The following is a 9,815-nucleotide window of genomic DNA, read 5'->3' on the forward strand; positions in this document are numbered from 1 at the left end:
CTAACTTAATATTCAGTGCATTAAAATGCTTTATTTTTCATATTTTGTCACAATTACAAATTTACTGAATGATTAATTGAATTGTCATTCATAATATTAATTAAACCGATTTCTGTGTGAACGGTTTACAATCTTAAAGTGACCCGCGTGAAAGAAGAAGAACAATGTCACCCAGCGGCACATTGTTTACAGAAGGAATAAGTCAGCCGACCACAAGGTCATAAGACGAAGGAAGCTGATAAGAAGAAAGCACAACTAACAGCAGGCCTGTTGCAATAATCAAATCAATTCATCGCATCATAAATTGAAACCAGCTCAATAATTTTCATTTGTATGATTTATTGTTTTTTTCTTTTCTCTCTTTCTACCAAAAACTGGATGATAAAAGTCTTCAGTCTGGAGTTTTGGTCTCAACCAGCCCTGTTTTTTGAAGAACAGCTTTGTTTACAGAGACTTCATAATTCATTTTATTTGTTGTTTCTGTTGATTTGTTTATTTATGTTGGATATTTAAAATATCTTCCACTTCCAGGGCTAAATGTTCATTAGAATTTAAAGTTTATTAATCTTTGAGAATCTGTTCTTGCATTATTATGCCATTATTACTATTGTATTATTTGAAAATAAAACAATATTATCATTCATGTATTTAGATTTATTTTCATGACAGCAACAACCTTTTGTGGAGCATTAACTGCAACGTCTGTCAATAACTCTGTATCTGTTTTACTCAGAACCAGTAGTGGTGGGTTGAGATGTTTGTAGCTTTCATAATTATAATTTTCATCCATTGTTTACATCCAGATTTACCATGTTTGGCTTCTTCTGGTGCAAAAATGTCTCACATAAAAGTTGCATAAAATGCAACCTGGACTTTGAAAACAATCGCATAAATATCCATATTTTAGGTCCTTCACATCCAACAGAAAACATTTTAACCATAATTAATGGACAAAGTGTATGTAGTCAATAATTTTCAATAAAAACTTAAAGAAATAACTCACAACTGTGCATTAAATCATGGCTTTAATCTGATAGCTTTATTATCATAACGTCCTTCACTCGGTCATATTGGAAATTAGCAGAAGCTAAGCCACATGTTAAGCATGTGGTGAGTATAAAGAACAACCGTTCGGCATTACTGTGAAAAATAATCTTTTTATCATTGTCATGGGACAAATAGGACGCTGCAGACTTCTAAGGCGATTTCCAGAAGATGTGATAAAGTAATGTATGGATTATGTTCTCATGGATTTGATGAAAGGGAGTCTTTATTTTGCACAAACCCTCAGGCTGTAATGTCCAGTTGCATCATAGTGAGCAGCTGGGACCAAACATGTGTGAATTAGTGTGCAACACGTTGCCAGATTCCAGAAAACAGGAAACGGACTGGCGGGAAATTTACAGCAGCGGGAGGTCCAGTCCTTTGTGAAAACATAATCCAGTGGCAGAGCACTCACTCCCCTGCCCCCAAACACACACACGCACACGCACACACACACACACACGTCTTTCTTTGGAGATAATGTCGTTGTAGGAAGCAGGAGCAGCTGTTCCTTCCCTCCGTGAGACTGAGGCGAACAGAGGAAGTCAGGGATTCCTTCTTAGGGGAAGAGAAAGAGAGAGTCGGATGAAAGAGTGCCATAATGCATCGGCTACAAGCGCGGGGAGGGGTCAGGGGTCAAGTTCAGCTGGTCAACTGAAAGAATTTAAGACGCCATACGGTCCGCTGGAGGATCAGAGTAAGACGAGAACGTTCTGGAGTTCATGGGCATCATAGTTATTACTATTTATTTAAAGTTTCATCACATTTTTTAAACTTAAATCAATTAATCGCATGATAAATTAAAGCAATATCAACAATTTGATCTATAGTTTTTCTCTTTTTATCAAAAACTGGATGACAAAAGTCTTAAATCTGATGTTTTGGTCTCAATTAGCTCATTTGTTTTGAAGTTAACTTTGTTTAGAGACTTCATGAATCATTTTATTTGTTGTTTTCTTTCTTTATTTTGGATATTCAAAATGTTTTCCAGTTCCAGTGTTAAATGTTTATTAGAAATTAAAGTTTATTGATCTTTGAGAACGTGTTCTTGTATTATATTATATTAGTTGAAAATAGTCTCAAAACAACAATATTATCATTTATTTCAATAACTTCTGGGACGATTTATCGTCCAGTAAAATGAATTATTGTAACCAGAGTTTTGTTTGTTTATGACCAGTTGCAGTTATTCACTTTATTTAATTTTATTGCGATGAGCCAGAATACAAATTTTAAAACAGTGATTCATAAACCGTCACAACAGTCTTAATTCCCGCCTTCATTAATGTTTATGCCAGGTTTTTGCACTGCTGTTCTCCACGGCCTTTCTCTTTTTTTGAGCCGTTAAAACGTTTTGCTCCTATCAGGCCAGCAAATATTTCCTGATACTTTATGCAGCTCATAAATCAGTACCTTAAATCTAGATTGAGTTGCTCCATATTTTAGCAACACTAATGTTTAACGTTGAAAAGTTCATTACAGAAAGAGGAACTGTTAACGACAGAACAAATACAGCCGAAGCCAGATGTTTACATACACCGAATAAAAAGATGCCTGAAGTTAAGTCAGACCAAACGTCCATGATGAGGGATTTCTTTTGTTTTATTTTGAGTTTTTTACATTTCATTTATTTGGCATGACATTCTGGTTCAAAAGCACAGAAGAAGAAGAAGAAGAAGAAGAAGAAGAAGAAGAAGAAGAAGAAGAAGAAGAGGAGGAAGAAGAAGGAGAAGAAGAAGAAGACATCTGCACAAAGAGTAAAATACAAAAATAAACTAAAAAACAAATTAAGTAACAAAGCAAGACTGAATGTAGAATAAAAAGGGAAATAATACAAACTTTGTGCTCAAGTAATAGCAGCACTACTTCAACATACTTTTACTCAAGTAAAAGTAAAAAGTATTTGCCACTGACATCTACTCAAGTACAGAGTAACTGATCAAATGATAAATTATTTAATGTTTTAAAATTAAATAATCAGATGCACCAAAATATAAAAAGCTAAGTGGAAATTTTGGTATTTTAAGGATGAAAATTACAAAAGTTAGTGTCTGTATGAATGTCTGGTGAATTTTTGGTTAAAACATGTTTGTTTTCCTCTCAGTGAGTAGAAAATCCAGACATTTTACTTCAGTAAGAGCAGAAATACTTCATAATAAAATTACTCAAGTAAAAGTCCAAAAAACGTTTCTGTAGTAAATGTAACTAGTTACGACCCAACTCTGTAACCTTTCAAAAAGGCTGGATACAAGATTAGGTTGAACCAGAGAAAAATACATTTTCTGCTTCTGATTTCTTCTTCATTTTTCACATTTCACAAAAATGATAAAACCACATAAAAACCTGTGTTGTAGTTTAGCATTTGATTTTCCCTCCATGTTCACATGAAGCTATTCAGTCTCTGTAAAATACACATTTCCTGAAAGAACTGAGATAAAAATCAATGAAGGTGGAGGAGAAATTCAGCGGAGATAAACCGGTTGAGCAGGCTGCGAGAACGGCCTGTGGCCCTGAAAACAGCAACACCAATTCAGACACAAAGTGGCTTGAAATGGAAATGACCCAGAAGAATCAGCGTCCATGACAAAGGGCAGCCAGGGCAGAGATAAAGATGAATGGCTTTTTTATATGGGTGGTGAACGGCCTCGTTTTGAGCCGCAGCATCACATCTAGCAGGACGGACGTCACGATGCATCTCTGGAAACTACTTCCTGTTTTGTTTTATTACAGGCTGTTTGCAGATTCATGGTTAAAATGAATGCAGAAGGTTTTGGTTTGAAGATTACGGGTGAGGAAGGAAATTTCCCGTCTCTTCCCAAGGTGCTGATAGAATATCTAGCAGCATTTTGGGAAAAAGCAAATATTCCCAACTTTTGTTTGTTTGGTCAAAATAATCAACATCCTATTAGTTGATTAGAAGACAGACTAAATATAAAAAGTGGATAAATTTTGTCTTACGGTTTATGAACAACACAAACCAGAAAACGTCTATGAAGCCAATAGGTTGCTGGAAAACCGTAAAAACACATTTAGTAAATAATTATTTGAAAAGTCTGGAAAAATTATTTTTAATGGCCTGTATGGAAAAGAATAGAATCCGTCCATCTTTTGATAAATCAGGCCATCACTGCCTGTAATGTTTAATGTTTTCATATTTCAAGCTCCATGTTGGTTATTCCAATATAAACTGACATTTTTTAGTCTTCTGGCTGAACGCCATAGTTTTCTGCTAACTTATTACACTAAGTAAATATATTTACATTCTTTTAATGACTGGCAGACTGTAAAATTTTCTTCACTGGAGAGGATCCATTTGTTATTGATTTAAACTGCAGAAGCCTCTCCGGTTATCGGATGGCCTGAATCCAGTCATTAGCTGTTTAACTGCAGACGAGGCAGCAGCTTCGTATCTGTTGAACCCGACAGCAGAAAGGCCACGTGAAGCGGAGGAAGAGCTCTGCCGCTGGATTTAAGCCTCAGAGGACAGTTAGCTCAGATGCTGCGTGCTCACCGCTGTGTGTTCGGGGACATATGGACGAGCGCAGGGACAATGGCGCTCTTGTCATGCTGGGCTCAACAAAAAGGCCAAGAAAGGCCCGGACTGTTCTCGCTCACCATGCTTATGTGCATGTTTGTGAAGATGAGAGAAACTTTTTATGCAGCTACATTTTAAGTTTTTTATTATTATTATTTTACATGAAAACACAAATATTACTTTTTTAAAGAATCAGTTTATAGATAAGTCAAGCATTTGCGACATCCCTTCTGTTCTGCTGTGAACAGACTGCGAACCATAAAACTTAACAACCCCACAGTGGGATCTTGCGTTGTATCTGCCTCTATAAAGCTGCCCCTCCCTCGTTTTCGTCTCCACCCGAAGCGCCCCGCTAACTGCCGTGGGAAGTGGCATTTCACAGTCACAGCCAAAGTTAAAGTAAACCACCATCATCGTCACGTGACGAACAAGGTGCAGACTTCAGGTTGAAGAAATGTCCTCCTGCTGTTGCTCCTCAAACATCTCACTCAGCCTCACCAACAGCTTTTTCAAAGGTTTTCCTATTAGGGACGTGGATGAAAAACTTATAACACGATAAACATTTCTTATCAATCAGTATTAATAATTATTGATTCATATTTTCTTTTATATTTCTGAAATACCTCCAAACTGGTGGTGGGACCTTTCTTGTTTTGTCCAGTTCTCACTCCACGCCATGGTCTGCTATTTTTAAGCAAAACCTTAAACTGCTGCTGCGCAAGTTACGCAACAGGTTGTTGCTAGGTAACCAAAGAATGAGTGAGTTGCTAGGTAACCAAAGAATGAGTGAGTTGCTAGGTAACCAAAGAATGAGTGAGTTGCTAGGTAACCAAAGAATGAGTGAGTTGATTCTACCAACCTAGCTGTGAGGAGTTTGAGCAGCTAATGTCGTTCCTTTGCCTCTGTTTGTAGTTTATGACACCGATGTCTGTTGCTCTGATAGAGAGGCAGTAACACCAAGAAGCTCCACCTGCAAAGTTATTTATATTAATCTCCTTGGCAGCTGGAAGGCCGTAGAGACACAGCTGCACCAAGCTTCCAGCACCCGTCTGTGGACTCGTTCCTCCAGCTCTGGCTGTCCTGCTGCAGACTGTAACTCCTTAGTTCATGTCAGTCAGTCTGTGTAACGACCTTTCAAGACAGTAGAAAGGCACAATAAACACACAGCCCACCAAACAAAAAGGATGGTCTGATTGGTGTCATTAACGTCTGGAAGTCGATGATCAGACATTTACAGCTGAACTGTCCAGCTGTGAGTAGATGAGACCGTAGTGAGGCACTTTGTTTTGCTAGTAACATGCTAATATGCACAGCTAGACACAATGCAATCAGGAGATCATTTGTCAAGTACTCCACACTCGATTAGCAACACAGAGACATGATGTGCTGCAATGAAAGTTTGTCTCAGGAGCTCGTTCAGAAAGACTTAGAAATTCTCACCACATTGTTTTGCCTCTGAAAAGATCCAGAAATAAGTGGAAGGCTTTAAGCATGACCGTACAAACCTGGCAATATAACCTAATCTGAACGTCCAGATCTCAGTAATTTACATTTATAATGATTTTTTCCAAGAAATGTATAGTTATGTTTGGGTTTTTATTGCTGTTGTGTTTTTTTCTTATGTGTATTATTAAGGCAACATAATTTTATTTGTAGAGAACATTTCAGCAACAAGGCTATTTATTTGCTTGGTGCATGAATTGGTTCATTGTTGGTTTGTAGGTGGACCAGAGTTCGCATTCACACTTTCCCAAACGAACCAGACTTTTCAGGAAAACAAACTTAGTTCCGACGGGAGCGCCGGCGCTCCCATTTGCACCTATTTTCAAATGCCTGTAGAATTTGTACCACATAAGATAGAGAAATATTTTTTTCTATAAAACTGTAAAAATAACACTTTTCTGACAATCAACATGTCCCAGAGCGCTGTATGTTTGCACAGACAAGTTCACAGATTTATAGTAACTAGAGGAACGCAAAGATGCAAGGCAAACCCAGATACATCATCCATCCCTATGATTTATAGATCGGTGGTAGCTTTTAGCACACTAGCGCTCATTCAATAGTTAGATACACACAGCCAACATAAACCAACATCACATAAACTCATACAGACACATTTATGGATCCAGAAAGTCTCAGAGTTGAGAGGTTTTATTCTTTGTGCGAAGCTTCGGAGCTTACTACCGTACCGCACTAGCTGTTGAGAACAAAGCCTAAGGATTGTTAAGAGCCAGATACAACAGTGGAGATGAAGCTTTATGATGGTTGGATGTAAAGGGTTAAAATTATTTAAACAGGACCACGTTAAAGAAGTCTGGCGACCCATAGGCTTGTTTATTAGACCAAACGTTTGTTTGCATTACCTTCCAAATAAAAGCCTTTTTCTGTCCTACCTTCAGAAATGTAAATGTGTCGTTTTTGCTAAGTGCTCCTGAGATTTAAGCCTGACCTATTTGCTCTGATGAGATTAAGCTCTTTGCGTCTGATATGAAGGAATCCATGAATGTGCTGAAAAGCAGCTAATCTCTACTGTCAAGTATGGTGGAGAACATGTGATGCTGTGGGCCTGTTCCTCCTGCAAGAGTCAAACTGGTTCAACATATTTTTACTCAAGCAAAAGTAAAAACTTGCTGTCCAGGAAATTATTCAAGTAAGAGTAAAAAAGTCTACTCAAGTGAGTAACTGATGAAATTATCAATTGTTTAACATTTTAAAATGACATACTCTGACAAACCAAAATATAAAGTTAAGTTGAAATTTTGGTATTTTAAGGACCAAAATGACAATAAGTAACAAAAAAACAACAAAATCAGGCAAAATAAAGTTTTTCCAAATCAATTTCTTTTGTTATAAAACTTATGAAACTTTAACAAAAACTGCAGGTGTGTCTGTGCCTGGGTTTTTTTGTTTTTTTTGGTTAAAACATGTTTGTTTCTCATTCAGTCGGCAGAAAATCCAGAAATGTTACTCAAGTAAGCGTAGAGATACTTCATAATAAAATTACTCAAAGTACAGCATAGTAATAAAACTCCTAAAAGTAATTTTTTTCCAAGTAAATGTAATTGAATAAATGTAACTTGTAATCTGGACTAATGAAAGTTAATAGTATCTGAAGCACATTTTCTTACGTTTCTGTAATAAAACTTGAGTTAATGTTTATATCCTGTAGGCTAAGTAGAGCTAAAATACTGGGAGTAGAAATAAATGTGTCCTCAAACCCTCCACCCGCCCAAACAGGCCAACAGTTACGCTGGTTTATGTAAGAAGAGTTTCAGTTGCTGCGTCACTCTGGCAGTGCAGACCACAACATCAGATGGGGGGCAACTGATTCATTATCCCGATCGATCAGAACAAATACAAGAACTGAGCGGGTGGAAGTGGTGGTAGAGGACTGGCACGGGTGCAGAAAGTGCAGATGAGGTTAGTAGAAAAAAGTTAAATAAGGGAAAGAAAGGCAGAAAGAAGGAAACAAAGGAGAAGTCTGTTACAAAACCAAGCGACCACAGGGAGGAAGCTGTACTGCATTACAGTTTTTAACCTGAGACACGCAAACGCACGCTCAACAGCAGCGCAGCGTATCAGTGAGGCGTTGTGATAAGGCACTTTTACAGTTTGCCTCTAAACGGTCAGTTTGTACAGTCATAAACAATCCCAAGATGAGACACATAAGCCACAAGGGTAGAAAGCGGCGCTTAAATAAACACACAAATCTTTGATTTTAGGTGTAAAAATCTGGTAAAATGTTTGTAGTTTAAAAGAACTGAAATCGTTCTTCTGTCTGGGTGAAGATATGCATGTTTTTCAGTTTTGATCTTCCTCTATTGTGGACCAAATAAACACGTTGCATTGTTATGATTGTATACTAAAGCTACTTGTACAGTTGTTTTATTTGTTTAATCCTCTTTGTGTGTCTTTTTTCTCTAAATAAAACCAAAACAAGAACTTTTAATTTTAATTTTCTGTGGTCGGCATCTTGACCAACATCCTTCCAGTCTCACCAATTTATTAGTTTTACAGGGTTTAATATTCTCACCTACTTGAAAAAATATTATCTTTTAAAAAAATATTTTTGTTTCTTTCCATATTTCAGCTTAGCTTTATGTTAGGATCCAAACAAATATAAAAGTAGTGTTTGATGGACTACCTGATATTTCTGATATTTTGAAGGTAGAATAAAATAATGAGATGAATCCACACTGGATTCAATCATGAACGGCCTTTTCAGAGTCTGTGTGAGGTTTTCATCGATCAGACCGATCCTAGTCTCAAGAACACTTTCTGATGGACTCGGGATTTTAGTCCAGTTAAGACCACAACTGTGGAAATGTAACTAAGTTGCCAGCATGTTGTCTAGTGTATTTGTTATTTTCACTGGATGCAAAACATACCGATTAAAGTCCAAACAACAACTCGACTTACTAATTACGCTGCCTGCCACACATCGCCTCGCCCTTCGACTCGCCCGCAGCGCTTTCAGTGGCTTTTGATTGGTTGTTTCTTGCTCCTTCATAGATGAGCGTTGTTTACCTTGTGCAACGGATTATGTCGGTTATAAATGATCTGATAACATTAGACAGCATTTTCTTTGTTTTGTTGTCTTTTTGTAGAAACAAACCGACAGTTGATCAGTGTATACAGAGTCGAGTAGTAGCTACTTTTTCTTTCTCAGTTATATTTACTTCTTTTTACTACACTTAACTTTTTACTTTTATTTGAGTAACTTTATTAAGTATTGCTACTCTTGAGTAAAATTTCTCAATACTCAAGTGAGTAACTTCACTCAGTGAAGAACAAAGTTATTTGATCTAAGCTCACCAGACATTGAATAAGTTTTATATTTAAAAACTGATTTGGGAAAATGTTTCTTTTGCCTGATTTTTATATTTTTTTGTGGCTTATGTGAATTTCTGTCATTTTAGTCCTTTAAAATGCCAAAAAGTCCTCATAACTTCATGTTTTGTTCTGTCTGTAGACGTAATTTTGAAGTATTACATGACTGATGTTTTGATCAGTTACTCACTACTTCAGTAACATTTATACCAAATACTTCTTTTACTCACTTGAGTAATTTCTTGATTGGCTATTTTTTACTTTTCTAAATGAGAACGCTGTTTGTTTTAGGCTAGATCAGGTTATGAAATGAAGAGCCTGTCAGAAACAGATTAACAATAAATGTTTCCATTTATTGTTTAGATTCTAAACTAACTGGTTTAGGAGCTAAACCAGTTAGTTT

Source organism: Poecilia mexicana, unplaced genomic scaffold (genome assembly GCF_051168715.1).
Source record: "Poecilia mexicana isolate PSO_F unplaced genomic scaffold, ASM5116871v1 scaffold_13, whole genome shotgun sequence".
Classification (NCBI taxonomy): Eukaryota; Metazoa; Chordata; class Actinopteri; order Cyprinodontiformes; family Poeciliidae; genus Poecilia; species Poecilia mexicana.